This window comes from Diabrotica virgifera, chromosome 6 (assembly GCF_917563875.1).
Source record: "Diabrotica virgifera virgifera chromosome 6, PGI_DIABVI_V3a".
NCBI classification, from domain to species: Eukaryota; Metazoa; Arthropoda; class Insecta; order Coleoptera; family Chrysomelidae; genus Diabrotica; species Diabrotica virgifera.
Window position 1 is genome coordinate 193,643,282 of NC_065448.1, and position 15,023 is coordinate 193,658,304.

A 15,023-nucleotide genomic window follows, 5' to 3' on the forward strand; every position below is an offset into this window, starting at 1 on the left:
TGTGCTGTGGTTATAACACATCTTTCTAAAGCATATATTTCTTTAGAAAATCATTATAATTATTATTATTATTGTTCTATATTTTGTTTATTTTTAGTGGATATTGCACAGACATTAAAACAACAAACAACTGTCAACTAAAATTTAAATTTTAGGTTATATTATGTTATGATCACACTGAGCTTTCTAACCAATCGCAAGCCGGGATTTTGTAGCCAATCATAGCCTTGCGAAATTTCTTTTTGTTGGGTGCTACAGACTCTAGTGTGTTACTAATACATTAGCTCTTATGGACTTATTTAATATTTAACTCATTTTATTTTTGTTTTTAGCGTAATTAGACATTAATTTATTGGTGGATTGTAGCTGAATATGTTTTATGCCAAAAATAAATTATTTTAACCTTATAACATATCGACGTGTGGTAAAAAGTGTATTCTTTTTATACCATTGTAGATGGAGATGTGACATCAAATTTAAATTTGTCATTACTTTAATATGTAGGACAGCTTATTTTGAAGCGGAAATATTTTGTCACATTATCTAACTGCCACATTTATATAATACCAATGGTATTTCAACTGCAAATTAATTTTTTAATATCTTTGTAACTGATATTAAAAAGTTTGTTTTGAAAAAATTGACTTACTGTACGTAATTGTTTTTAAAAAGTTTAAAAAGTTATTTAAATAATTTGAAGTTTATTGATCAATTCTTTTTAATTATTCTTTTTATCAAAATTTAAACTGCTTTTTCTTTTGAATACTTCATTTATCTATATTCTGAAAGCTTACCTATCAGATGTTTAAATTTAGTTAATAAAAATATATGTCTATAAACTACGCAGACGATAGTCTGACTTTTATAAAATTAATGTTAATTTTTGTGAAATATTTTGTCTCAAAAAATGTATTGTTTCGACAGAAAAACTTTCAAGATCCTCCTACTATTATCACTATAATTTTCAGGTTAAAATAAAAACCAATAATAGGCACAAACTTTATTTACACCGAAGGAAATAACATACAAACGAATAGGTTTAATCCACGAACGTTTTAAATAACATAAAGACAAATCTTTATAAAAAGTCTTTATTAACTTCATGAAGTTCCCTTTTGAATTTTTTATCGGAACGATAACTCGATATAAATCCCGTTACGAAGCAAGTTCTTTTAGTGTAAGCTTTCTTGGCACTCATATTTAAATAATATTAACCACCAAAACCAATAATCTTATATTAACTACGAATAATTAATTATTTTCGAAATTTTCACATTCACTCCAATGCAAAAGTAGCATCTATTTCTACGCCACCGCCGCCCTAGCGAGAAACCAAGCAAACAGGCAAAATCGTGTACAAAAATTTCAAGGTCGTCCTATCTCGATTCCTCTCCTCTGTGTAGGTCTCCATAGTTCGAAGAGTAAAAAGCTTGCAACAATTTTGATACTCGATTCTAGATCCTGACCCGAATATTAGCGGCGTGTAATTTGTGTTGATAAACTTGAATCGCGAAATGGCCTGTTTATTATCGGTGGCAATTATGTAGTTCACTTTTTCAGCAATAAAACGACACTAGCATTTGTTTCAAGCTCTATTTTATTCTTCCAAGAAATAAAGTCATCATGGTTGGAAAACTCTATTGTATCCTATTGCATAGGAATGCTATGAGAAGTTTCATAATGTTTAATAAAGTCCTTTTTAAAAGTTGCATGATAATTACACACAGAACATTTATGATGAAATGTTTTAGTTTCTGCATAAACTGATACATTTGTGTGCACTTTTTTGACATGAAAGTTTAAACTTGACTTATATCTAAATTGTTTATCACAATGTGTGCACTTATAGACGTTGCCTTTAAGCACTTTTAAAGGGGCAATTGCATCCAATTTGTCGGGATGCGAACTTTTTACATGTCTTTTTAAATCATGTTTATGTTTATACACTTTTTCGCATTTCACGCACTTATTAATTCTTTCCACACCTAACATTTTCGATGTCAAGAAAATGAAATACATACTCAAAAGCAAACACAAACACACAACTGTAAACAGTAGAAATGATTGAATCGGAAAATTGATCTAACAGCTTCACTGTTCAATTGGTAATTATACAAAGAGTCTACATTCTACCACATCCAATAATATTTTAATATTAAATATCATGTAACCGCAGTAAATATCGGTTTTTATTATCACTAACTAGTCTTTTCAGCGTTTTAAATAACTCAAATTTCGTCGATGTTTATATAGGCAACCCAAATTACACGCCGCTACCCCTCGGGTCAAGATTTAGACAGAATCATTTTACTCGGACCGAAGAGTGACTGTCCTTGAAAATTTTTCAAATAAAGAACAGAGCTCCTGTTAGATATAAAATTTTTAATGGACTGCGCGTGCGTGCTAAGGTTATTGCAACTTTAATAATTATTTTCAGTGCAAAAAAAAGCCTGATCAATGTTCAATATAGGTGATCATTGTTCAGCGCTTTATTTCCTATCGAATACAGTCATTCGTTTTAAAGATTTCGATCAATGAGGTGCCAACATCTTTTTTTTCGTCCTTGAATTTTCAACCCTTAATAAAAAATAAACTACAGGTGATCAAAATCTGAAACCTAGTGATCATTGCTGTACAAACCGTGAGCAAAAGAATGGTATAATTATTTTTACGAAATTCGATCAATGAGGTGCTAACATCTCATAACCAAAATCTCCATATTGAACAATTATTGACAGATGATTTTGACACCCAATCAGATCCCGTATAACTTTTATACGCTCTGAGCTTCGCTGGTGTCGCTTCTAGCGGTTACTAATTTAACTTTCACCGGTAATTTTTAAATTTATTATTTAATTGTTATCGCTTATTATTTACAATGCAAAAAATTAATTAAATTGTAATCGATTTTTTTAAGATTTTGCTAATCATTTTGACGTTATATTGATAAAATATGAATTTCTTACTTCGGATACTTTCACAATTATCGTGTAGATGGCGCTAAGATTGATAGGTTGATTTATAATTACATATTACGGAACATTAAAAAAACTTAAATTCAGTATTTAAAACGTAAGTATATTTAAGTTAAAAATATATACCACAGCTTTGACCAACTAATATTTTTTATAATTAATGTTTTTAATTTTAAATTAATCACTTTGACATTTATGTCAAATTTCCGGTAAAGGTTTACAGACTTGTCACTACTGGCGCTCGCGAATTTGTAAATATCCCCTCTACGTACGAGCTCACAGCGTATACTATACTGTCTGTGTGCGCATGCGCGCAGAATTATGAAATTTTACTCTCAATCGCGCCTAAAGAAGTATAACTTCAAAAATAAGACTCAGCGTAATTTTAACCCACCACCCATTTTCCTTCCCCCACCGTCAAATACTTCATTTTTCGTTTTTATTTTTTTTACGTGGGACGCAATCAATTTTTAAATTTCAAAAAATTCACACGCATAGGTTGAGGCTTTTACTAAACATGTCTATTTTTTATAAACGTGTCTATTCTTCAAGTGCCATCTTCGTTCCGAAGGTTGGCGATCATCATGCTATACGTATTTTCGAAACTGCTGACCGAAACAATTCGTTGTTGCTAGAGCTATACCATTCCCGTAGATTCTTTAGCCAGGAGTTTTGTCTTCTTCCTATGGACCATTTTCCTGCTATCTTCTCCTGCATAATTATTCGAAGCAGCCCTAATAGCACAAGGACGTCCAATGGACGTCCATTGGACGTCCTTCACGGACTTTAGGGACGTCCATTGGACGTCCGTTTTCGTCCGAGGAACGTCCTTTATACGTCCTATTTTGGTCCAAATGTCGCGCTACCGAACGTCCATCTAAGGTCCGAGGGGACGTATATTGGACCTTAATCGGACGTAATTTGGACCTTAATCGGACGTCCTAGGGGACGTAAATTGGACCTTAATCGGACGTAAATTGGACCTTAATCAGACGTAAATTGGACCTTAATAGGACATAAATTGGACCTTAATCGGACGTAAATTGGACCTTAATCGGACGTAAATTGGACCTTAATAGGACGTAAATTGGACCTTAATGGGACGTAAATGGGACCTTAATCGGACGTAAATTGGACCTTAACCGGACGTAAATTGGACCTTAATAGGACGTAAATTGGACCTTAATCGGACGTAAATGGGACCTTAATCGGACGTAAATTGGACCTTAATCGGACGTAAATTGAACCTTAATCGGACGTAAATTGGACCTTAATAGGACGTAAATTGGACCTTAATCGGACGTAAATGGGACCTTAATCGGACGTAAATTGGACCTTAATCGGAAGTAAATTGGACCTTAACCGGACGTCCTAGGGGACGTGAATTGGACATTAACAGGACGTCCAATTTTGGTCCAAATGCCACGTTGCCAAACGTCCAATGGAGGTCCACTTAACATCCGAAGGGACGTTCGGTGGACGTCAATTGGGCCTTCATAGGACGTCTTAGTTTGGTCCAATGTCTTGCTGCCGAACATCCATCTAATGTCGTGGGAAATAAAAAATATATTTTTTAAGGAACTTATATTACATCTTATATTAAATTACAATTATTGGATATTACATTATTTACATTAAATTACAATACACTTCTCCAAGAAATTAACGCACCACCTTAAATATGGGGTATTTTTGATGTCTCGTATTTCCTAAACCTGTTGTTTCATCTAAGTGATTTTTTTATAATATTATAGCCTAGGCTATAGGTTACCTCCTTAAGCTTGTCACGCACAGGGAGCTATGCTGTAATATATGTACATTATATCATATCGCTCTCTATAGTAATGAGTGAGCCTGCAGACAGGAAACAAATGGTTCCGTATGTACAGGCTCACTCATTACTATAGAGAGCGATGTGATATAATATATATTACAGTATAGCTCCCCGTGCATGACAAGCATAAGGAGGTACTTAACCTATAGCCTAGGCTAGAATATTATAAAAAAATCACTTAGATGCAACAACAGGTTTAGGAAATTTGAGACATCAAAAATGCCCAATTTTTAAGGTGGTGCGTAATCGGCTGTATATACAGGGTGTAACAAAAATACAGGTCATAAATTAAATCACATATTCTGGGACCAAAAATAGTTCGAATGAACCTAACTTACCTTAGTACAAATATGCACATAAAAAAAGTTACAGCCCTTTGAAATTACAAAATGAAAATCGATTTTTTCGATTATATCGAAAACTATTAGCGATTTTTTATTGAAAATGGACATGTGGCAGTATTATGGCAGGAATATCTTAAACAAAAATTATGGTGAAATTTGTGCACCCCATAAAAATTTTATGGGGGTTTTGATCCCTTAGATCCTCCCAAACTTTTGTGTACGTTCCAATTCAATTTTATTATTGTGGTAGGTACCATTAGTTAAATTCAATATTTTTGTTTCTTAGTATTTTTCAGATAAGGCAGTTTTTATCGAGTTGCGACTTCTTTTTTAACATGTCTACATAAAAATTTTATGGGGGTTTTGTTCCTTTAAACCCCCCAAATGTTTGTGTACGTTCCAATTAAACTATTACTGAGGTACCATTAGTTAAACAGAATGTTTTTAAAACTTTTTTGCCTCTTTGTATTTTTTCGATAAGGCACATTTTATCGAGATCTGGCTTCTTTTTTAATATGGTTCAAAATATACCTAAAAATGTAAAGCATAAATAAGTCTGCATATTATTACCAAGTCTCCATAATCGTACTTAACCATATACAAATATGTGGTGGATTTGACAAATATTCAAAATATTTCGATAAAAATTGACTTTTCGAAAAAGCAATAAGAGGCAAAAAAGTTTTTAAAACGTTGTGTTTAAATGGTACTACAATAATAATTAAATTGAAACGTGCACAAAAATTTGGGGGGGTTTAAAGGAACAAAACCCCCATAAAATTTTTATGGGGTGTCCAAATTTTACTATAGTTTTTTCGTAAGATAGTTGCAGCCAAAGGGCTGCAACTTTTCTTGTGTGCACATTTGTACTAAGGTAAGTTAGGTCCAATCAAACTATTTTTGGTCCCAGAATATGTGATTAAATTTATGACCTGTATTTTTGTTACACCCTGTATATATCTACATACTTCGTCTAATTTACTAACTGTTGTGCGTCATCCTCGTCGTAGTCTGTGAGGTCGCATGATACCAACACGACATATTTAGGCGGTAGGTGTGTTCTTTTTTAGAATCACTTTGCTGAGTACACTGGAAATACAGACTCTAGACATATTTTATTATATACGCGTAGAAATAATATTTGAAGATTTCTATTAATGTTAACCTAAAGAAATACACAATAATATGTTTCATTTAATTTGTATAAATGGATTATAAAGCGTTTTTATGAAGCAGATTTGTTCGGATCACACTGTAACTGTAATCGAACGAAGGTGACATTTTAGAATAAATTGGTAACATTTATTTGACAGTTGTGGTGATGACACTTCATATTTGTTTATATTCTTTACTATAAGTATCTGTTTTATTTATTATATTTACTGTCTTTATTATTTACTTTACTATAAAAAGATCCTCTACTATAAAAATATAAATTTCAACTAATTTTATAACGACTTGGAATAATCATCGTGGTATCTGACAACTTTTTTAGTTGTTATTGTAGACATACTTATACAAAGAAACCTACCGGCTTTTTGCCAAGAGTTCGGAGCCGTTTTTTAATTATTAACAATGCAGTGCAAAAACGCTTGCACGCAAACCTTAAAAGATTATAACTTAATTCTTGTTCTCTATTTCTTAAGTTTTTACTTATTTACATTGAATATTAATTTGTTTTGTTGTATAATCCACGTTTACAATAATTATGTGATATATTTGATTTAAAATGGATTCAGGATCTTTTTATACTTTGGCAACTATGTCAACTTAGATCTCTGGCGTAGATAATGACATGCAACAGTAAGTAAATTAGATGGACTGTAGGTTATATTTGGTTCTTGGGACATCAAAGTATATTTTTTAGACATTCCCTGGATATAGTCACAGATGTGACATACCTCCGATTTGTTTTTTCATGAGTCTTGTAAGAGAGACTAAAAACTTTTTTTATAGTCACCTCCTGTTTTCATATATTTTTTGACATGTTTTGTAGTAAATTCAACTATCTATTTACTACAAAACATGTCAAAATTTACATGTGAAAGCAGATGATCCTAAAAATGGTTTTTCTTCTCCTACAAAATTCATGAAAAAGCAGATAGGAGAATTATTGTACATTACAATTCTCTGATGTTTGGGAAAAAGGGCTTAAGTCAGAATTGCACATCGATAATGTTTTGATGATTTCTACAGTACTGTAGTAGATTCTACTGTACATACAGTTTACATCTACAACAGTTTTTTTCTGGTCCAGAAATCATCAAAACATTATCAATGTGCAATTCTGACTTAAGTCCTTTTTGCCAAACATAAAAAAACAATCTGGTCATAACTGACCAAGGAGCAATTTTAATTTAACCTAAATGACTACTGTTTCTTAAAATGAAGAGCTTACCCCATAGCGTCTCTTATCTAATCTAACAAGATCGTGCACTATTCTAACATACACAGGCACAGCACACAAGCACTATGCTCCGTTTTTCACTATCACCTATCACTCAAACTAGTTCAAAAGGCTTTGTCCTCTTCAATCTTCTAGTTTGCCCAGTAGTATCGAGGAGCTGGATTTCCTCGATATTCTTGAACTTATGAAGTTGTTCAATTGCTCGTGTTGCTCGTGACTTCCTGCTATCTTCTTGATATTTGTTGATAAAGTAATAACTTATTATGCATGGACAATGTGGACTTTCTTCCAACTAGCCAATACACTTTTTATATCTCTCTTTTGCCTTTCATAGCCACAAGGCTATACATTTCCTTCTTGTTTTTTTTTGTAGACCACTTTCAGCTGATTCTAAAAAAAATTAAAATGAACGGTAATTTTTCTATTCTTTACAATTAAAAATCAAAAGATATAGATACTATTTACAGGTAATAATATGCATGCATAAATGATTCGTTTCAAGAATAAAGAAAATTGAAAACGGATTTTATAATACTTACAAAATTGTTTAAACAAGAGATCCAGCCAGATCCCAGAGCAAAAACTAGCACACAGTACAGCAAAAAAGCCACTAATTTCCATTTCCCACACCCCCTTATCAATGCATTTTTTTCCAATCAAAATTTTTACTAAATTTTTAGGTTATCGGTTATCTTACGAAAATGAAATTATATGAAATGTGATGACCAATGACCACGCGACGCTACATAGATATTCGCGCGGCAAATTTGAAAATGAACGCAAATTGAACAGTAAATGGCCTCTAAAAATCTTGTAATGGACAATTTTACCCCTCCAGGAAGACATTGTACATAGAATATCTTGTGGTAACTTTCCACCCATAATTTAATCAGATAGATGTTCACGGAAGAGAACGGTAGTACCTACCTACATTCCTGGAATGTTTTGTGTTGTTAGGATTAAACTTTTATTTTATTTATTCTTGAATATTTCCTATTGTTAAACATTGTAACCAATAATTTACAAATAAGATTTTCTTTACATTACATAAAATCAAAAACATGTTTTGGATATTAAACTATAGTTTATAATTGTAATAATTGTATATACAATTTTGAATTAAGATTTAATCTTTTCGATTTAAACTACAGTAAAACCTGTGTTACCGGCCCCCTGCAAACACCGGCCACCTGTACTAACGGCCAGTTTAAAAATTCCGCAAACCAATTACAGTAAAACTTGTCAGTAACGGCCACTAAAAATGAAAAAGCTATTGGCCGATATAGAAAGGTGACCGGTATTGCCAGTTTTTGTAGTCTAGATATAATTGGTTTGGGGAATTTTTAAACTGGCCGTTAGTACAGGTGGCCAGTAACACAAGTTTTACTGTATATCTAGACTACAAAAACTGGCAATAACGGCCACCTTTCTATATCGGCCAATAGTTCTTTCATTTTAGTGGCCGTTACTGACAGGTTTGACTGTATTTCATTAACGTAAAGTTAACGCCTAAGTTAATATTTTATTGAATTATTTTGCTATTTGATCCCGTTAATTGGTATAATGTGTCCAATATAATATATAAGCGTTCATAAAACGTCCGTATTTCGTCCAGTATGGACGTCCAAAGGACGTTCAACGTCGGACGTCCATATTTATTCCGTCCGAAGGACGTCCAACGTCGGACGTCCAAAGGACGTCCATATTTATTCCTTCCGAAGGACGTCCAACATGGGACGTCCAAAGGACGTCCGTTTATAGTCCATGGACGTAAGGACCAAAAATGGACCTATTTTGGACGTCCAAAGGACGTCGTGTGCTATTAGGGAGTTCATATCTTTCGCCTCTTGTAATGTGTCCCAAATATTCCAGTTTTCGTTTTTTGATCGTAAATATGACTTCCTTTTCTTTATTCATTCTTCTCAAGACCTCGACGTTTGTGACTCTCCGTCCATGATATTCTCAAGATTCTGCGATACATCCACAGTTCAAATGCCTTCAATTTTTTGATATCAATCTTTTTCAGCGTCCATGACTCCATTCCGTACAACACTCTCTTCATTTTAGTGAATATCGATCTGGCTTTTTCTATTCTTATTTTGATTTCTGCTGAGATATCGTTGTCTTCATTTACAAAAGTGCCTAAATATTTGTATTTGCTAACTCGATCGATAATTTTATTGTGTAAATATGCCAGATTTTGGACATTTCGTGTTGGTTTCGATATTACCATAAATTTACTTTTCTTTATGTTCACAGATAGTCCATATTCTTCGCTGCAGTCTGCTATCTTATTCACCAATATCTGTAGCTCTTCAAGTGTTTCTGCGATCAGAACGATGTCGTCGGCAAATCTCAGATTGTTTAATCCAACACCATTTATTTTAATACCTATGGATTGCTCAGAGAGTGTTCGATTCATTACGTCTTCGGAATAGAGATTAAACAGGGTTGGTGACAGTATACACCCTCTTGTCTCACACCTCGCTTTATTTCAATTTCTTCAGTGGTATTATTCTCTACTCTCACTACTGCTTTCTGATTGTAGTACATATTTGCTATTAGTCGGATGTCTCGTTTATCTAAATTCTTTTCTGCCAGGAGTCTGATTAGATGATCATGCCACACTTTATCAAAGGCCTTGTTATAATCTATGAAACACATGAATACATCTTGATTTATGTCAAGACATCTTTGAAACGTGTAGGTTGAGTGTAAATAACCTAATTTTTTTTATTTTTTGAAAAAAGTGTATAACTTTAATTTATACAGGTTTAATGCAGGCTGCATTTAATGTTTTTGATCTTGTTTAATACAGGTTGTTTCATTGGGAAACGGAAATACTTGAATGGCGAATAGAGGTCACTGAGGCGGTTGTACATATACCACATTTATTGCCTTACCGATTTTTATAACCTAGTTACAGGGTGTTTTATAGATTTTGCCCATTTCTTTCTGGCCCCATAACTTTAGAACCACCCTGTATATTTTTTTGATATTTGGTACACATATGTCTCATTTAAAACACAAACCACCGAACTACTAATCACAAGAAAAATCCAGGTCCGGACTAAAAAAAAATTCTTTGCGACCTTGAAACAACACCCTGTATATTGAAATTTTTAAAATCCTTTTGCATATTTGAAAAGAGCACAAAAAAATAAGTTTAACGGTTCGCTCAAATTTTTCGGCCAGACAATTTAATGACATTAATTTTGAAATTTTATTGAAGTTTTAAAGAACTTTTAAGGCCGCGTCCCACCATCAAATAATTTGATCAAACTGGTTTGAGCAAACTGAAAGTGACAGTTAGTGACGTCACATCCTGAGTGTTCATTGTGGATAATAATGAAAAAGTACGAACAAGTTAGACAACTCAATACAAAAAATTTGATCAAACTAGACTGATAGTGAGAGCACAGATTTTTAGAATTTCAAAAAACTGCAATTGTGACGCCACTTTGACGTACTTCCGTAGTTTGCTCAAACTGTTTGATCAAATTATTTGATGGTGCGAAGCGGTCTTTAGAGTAAAGAGTAGGTATTATTAACCTTTAATAATAAATTATTAAAGTTAATGAACAAATACTCATTTTAAAAACAATCAATACCTATTTACTACATTAGAACAACCCATTTACTAATCACAAGAAAAATCCAGGTCCGGATTAACAAAAAACATAAAGTAATTGTGACCTTTAAACAACACCCTGTATATTGAAATTTTCCAAATGGGTTTGCACATTTGAAAAGAGCACAAAAAACTGAGTTTATAGGTTGGCTTTAATTTTTTGCGCACAAAATTTAATAACTTTAACTTTGAAATTCAATATATTGAAATTTTTTATAACTCTGAGATTAAAAATAAGGTATTACTGGTATTAGTAACTTTTAATAATAAGTTAACGACTAAATACTCATTTTAAACGTAATTAAACGACCTATAGTAATCAGTTACTACATTGGAAGACCCATTTACTAATCACAAAAAAAATCCAGGTCCAGATTAACAAAAAAAATATAAGGTAATAGTCACCTTGAAGAAACACCCTGTATATTGAAATTTTCAAAACCCGTTTAAACATTTGAAAAGAGCATAAAAAACTAAGTTTAATGGCTCGCTTTAATTTTTGCGCAGACAATTTAATGAAATTACTTTTGATATTATATCGAAATTTTTGTTAGAGTTCTTAAAAATTTCGGCATAATTGCAAAATTAAAGTCATTAAATTGTCTGCGCAAAAAATCGGAACGAACTATTAACGTAGTTTTTGTGCTCTTTTCAAGTGTTCAAACGGACTTGAAAATTTCAATATACAGGGTGTGCTTTCATGATCACCATCACTTTAAATTAAATTTTTTGGGTTTTTCCGGACCTAAATTTTTGTTATGATTAGTATGTGGTCGTTCCAATGTAGTAAATAAGTATTAATTTATTTTAAAATAAGTATTTGTTCATTAACTTTAATAATTTATTATTAAAAGTTAATAATACCTGCTTTTTAATATAAGAGTTCTTAAAAACGTAAATATTATTTCAAAATAAAAGACATTAAATTGTCTGGCCGAAAAATTTAAGCGAACCATTAAACTTTGTTTTTTGTGCTCTTTTCAAATATGCAAAAGGAATTTTAAAAATTTCAATATACAGGGTGTTGTTTCAAGGTCACAAAGTATTTATAATTTTCTTTAGTGCGGACCTGGATATTTTTGTGATTAGTAGTTGTGATGGGTTGTGTTGTAAATGAGAAATATGTGTACCAACTATCAAAAAACATACAAGGTGGTTCTAAGGTTATGGGTCCAGAAAGAAATGGGCAAAATTGATAAAACTCGGTTATAAAAATCGGTGAGGCAATAAATATGGTATATCTTGAAACGCCTTAGTAACCTCTATTCACAATTCAAGCATTTCCGTTTCCCAATAAAACACCCTGATGACTTTCTCTGAATGAACTAAAACAAGTCCGATTACTAGTACCGAATTACAGCAAAATAACATGCTACGGGTGCTGAGGAAAAGAAGGCTAGGGCAGCTCTATCAATTACATTTCACTTCCTAAAACTTGGTCCGGCATACTCTGTTAGGAGTAAGCTAATAGAAATAAATAATAGTTTTGATGTAAAACGAAAACTAGAGACGTCTTATATTTCAATTAATTCAGAGAGTGCCATAAACAAATAAACATCCTAACCGGTTTCCAGCTCCTAAAGTTATCATCACGATATGAGAAATCAGCACCGTTACTCCCTGCTGGCAGTCCATATTGCAAGGTAAGATCAAAGGTAACCAAGGACCGGTAGAAGGAGAATATCATGGCTGCGAAATTTGATAAATTGGTTTAAGAAAACCTCAATACAACTGTTTCGAGCCGCAGCTAGCAAGGTTATGATTGCCAATATGATTTCCAACATCCGAAACAGATAGGAACCAGAAGAAGAAGAAGCTATCATTAGAGAGTGTATGTATGACTTTCTCTGGATGAACTAAAACAAATCCGTCTGCTAAAAGAAAAGTCAAACAATAAGGAATGCACGACAATTTTCCCCTTTTTGTCTTATTCTAAATTTGAAAAAATATATAGGAAATAATCAGATTTTTGTGACATGCCATTCCTATAAGGCTTTTCTTCATCGATTATTATTTGTTTCGAACTTCTGTCATATGTTGTATAATATGTGTATAGTATTAATATACACGGATTATACAACATATGACACAAGCTCGAAACAAATGACTGTGAATGAAAAGCCCTATTACAGCGAACATTTTATTAGCTAAAATTAGTGACGATTTTAAATATGACGTCTGTATTATATTTGGTGAGATTGTAAATGGTAACTGACGTCTGTCATAATATTGGAGGTTAAATATAATGTCAAATGATTGTTTTCAAATTATATTTTATTTAAAAAAAGACTAAGTTTTCACTCTAATGGCATATAAAACAACATAATGCTATTCTACATCCCAGCAGAATGAAAACAATGGGAACCTTCTCTGGTTACACCTCCGAGGCTTCTACAATTTGCAAGCCATACGGATGCTGAGACTAAGGAAGATGAGGGAATTCTACAATTTACAATTCACGTCCCATCTGCTCAGCGCGGTAAAGTTCCAACGAGAATGGTTCCCTTCGTACTCAAATCAGAGTATATGTAAATCAGAAATGAATAACCATTTTCAATTTCGTTGCAAAACGAAAATACAGCCGAACCATATCCCAGTCCAATCAGAGAGTGCAGCAAGCACCTCTACCGGTTTCGAAACTTATGAGTATCTCATCAGGAGGCACATCGGAGGTGTAACCAGAAAAGGTTCCCATTGTTTTCATTCTAGTGGGATGTAGAATAGCATTATGTTGTTTTATATGCCATTAGAGTGAAAACTTAGTTTTTTTGCTAGCAGTTGCCGCTAGAGCATCTATGCCATTTCGTTCGTTGCAATCCGGGACTGCACGCTGGGGTCTGTTTTGGTTGGATCAGAGAGAGCAACATATGTGCCTCCTGATGAGAGACTAATAAGTTTCGAAATCGGTAGAGGTGCTTGCTGCACTCTCTGATTGGACTGGGATATGGTTCGGCTGTATTTTCGTTTTGCAACGAAATTGAAAATGGTTATTCATTTTTGATTTACATTTACTCTGATTGGAGTACGAAAGGAACCATTCTCGTTGGAACTTTACCGCGCTGAGCAGATGGGACGTGAATTGTAAATTGTAGAATTCCCTCATCTTCCTTAGTCTCAGCATCCGTATGGCTTGCAAATTGTAGAAGCCTCGGAGGTGTAACCAGAGAAGGTCTCCATTGTTTTCATTCTGGTGGGATGTAGAATAGCATTATGTTGTTTTATATGCCATTAGAATGAAAACTCAGTCTTTTTGCTAGCAGTTGCCGCTAGGTCTATGCCGTTTCTTTGTTGCAATCCGGGACTTCACGCTGGGGTTTGTTTTGGTTGGATCAGAGAGAGCAGCATATGTGCCTCCTGATGAGAGACTAATAAGTTTCGAAACCGGTAGAGGTGCTTGCTGCACTCTCTGATTGGACTGGGATATGGTTCGGCTGTATTTTCGTTTTGCAAAGAAATTGAAAATGGTTATTCATTTGTTTTTTTATATTTTATATATTTAGTTTATATTTTAACGACAGGTTATTTTTTAACCAACTTCACTTCCCCTTCCCTATTCTTGATTGGTCTAATTAGGTTGGTAATAGTTTTGTCAAAGAATACTTACTATTACTGGTCTATTAGGTTTTGTTGTACGGTAGGTTTAGTTAGACGTTAATTTTAAGAAATGTTGCTGGCTAAATGGTCACAGTTCCCAAAGACCATAAAAGAAGAAAAAAACAAACAAAAATCTTACATAACCTTCTATAGGACATGACTTTGACACTTATATTACAGATAGTTATTTTTGTTTCACACTCTTAAAGAGGAAGAGTAACAATGTAGCCGGTAATTG

At 33.2% G+C, this 15,023-nt stretch overlaps 1 long non-coding RNA gene across 1 annotated transcript; it reads right to left on the minus strand.

The window, feature by feature from the left end:
- Nucleotides 1–1,579: 1,579 nt before the first annotated feature.
- On the minus strand, nt 1,580–10,652 carry LOC126886611 (uncharacterized). Its single transcript, XR_007698719.1, has 2 exons — nt 8,100–10,652; nt 1,580–7,950 (listed from the first exon to the last, which is right to left on the minus strand). It is a non-coding gene; the product is annotated as an uncharacterized LOC126886611 (long non-coding RNA).
- Between the last annotated feature and the right edge of the window lie 4,371 nt (nt 10,653–15,023).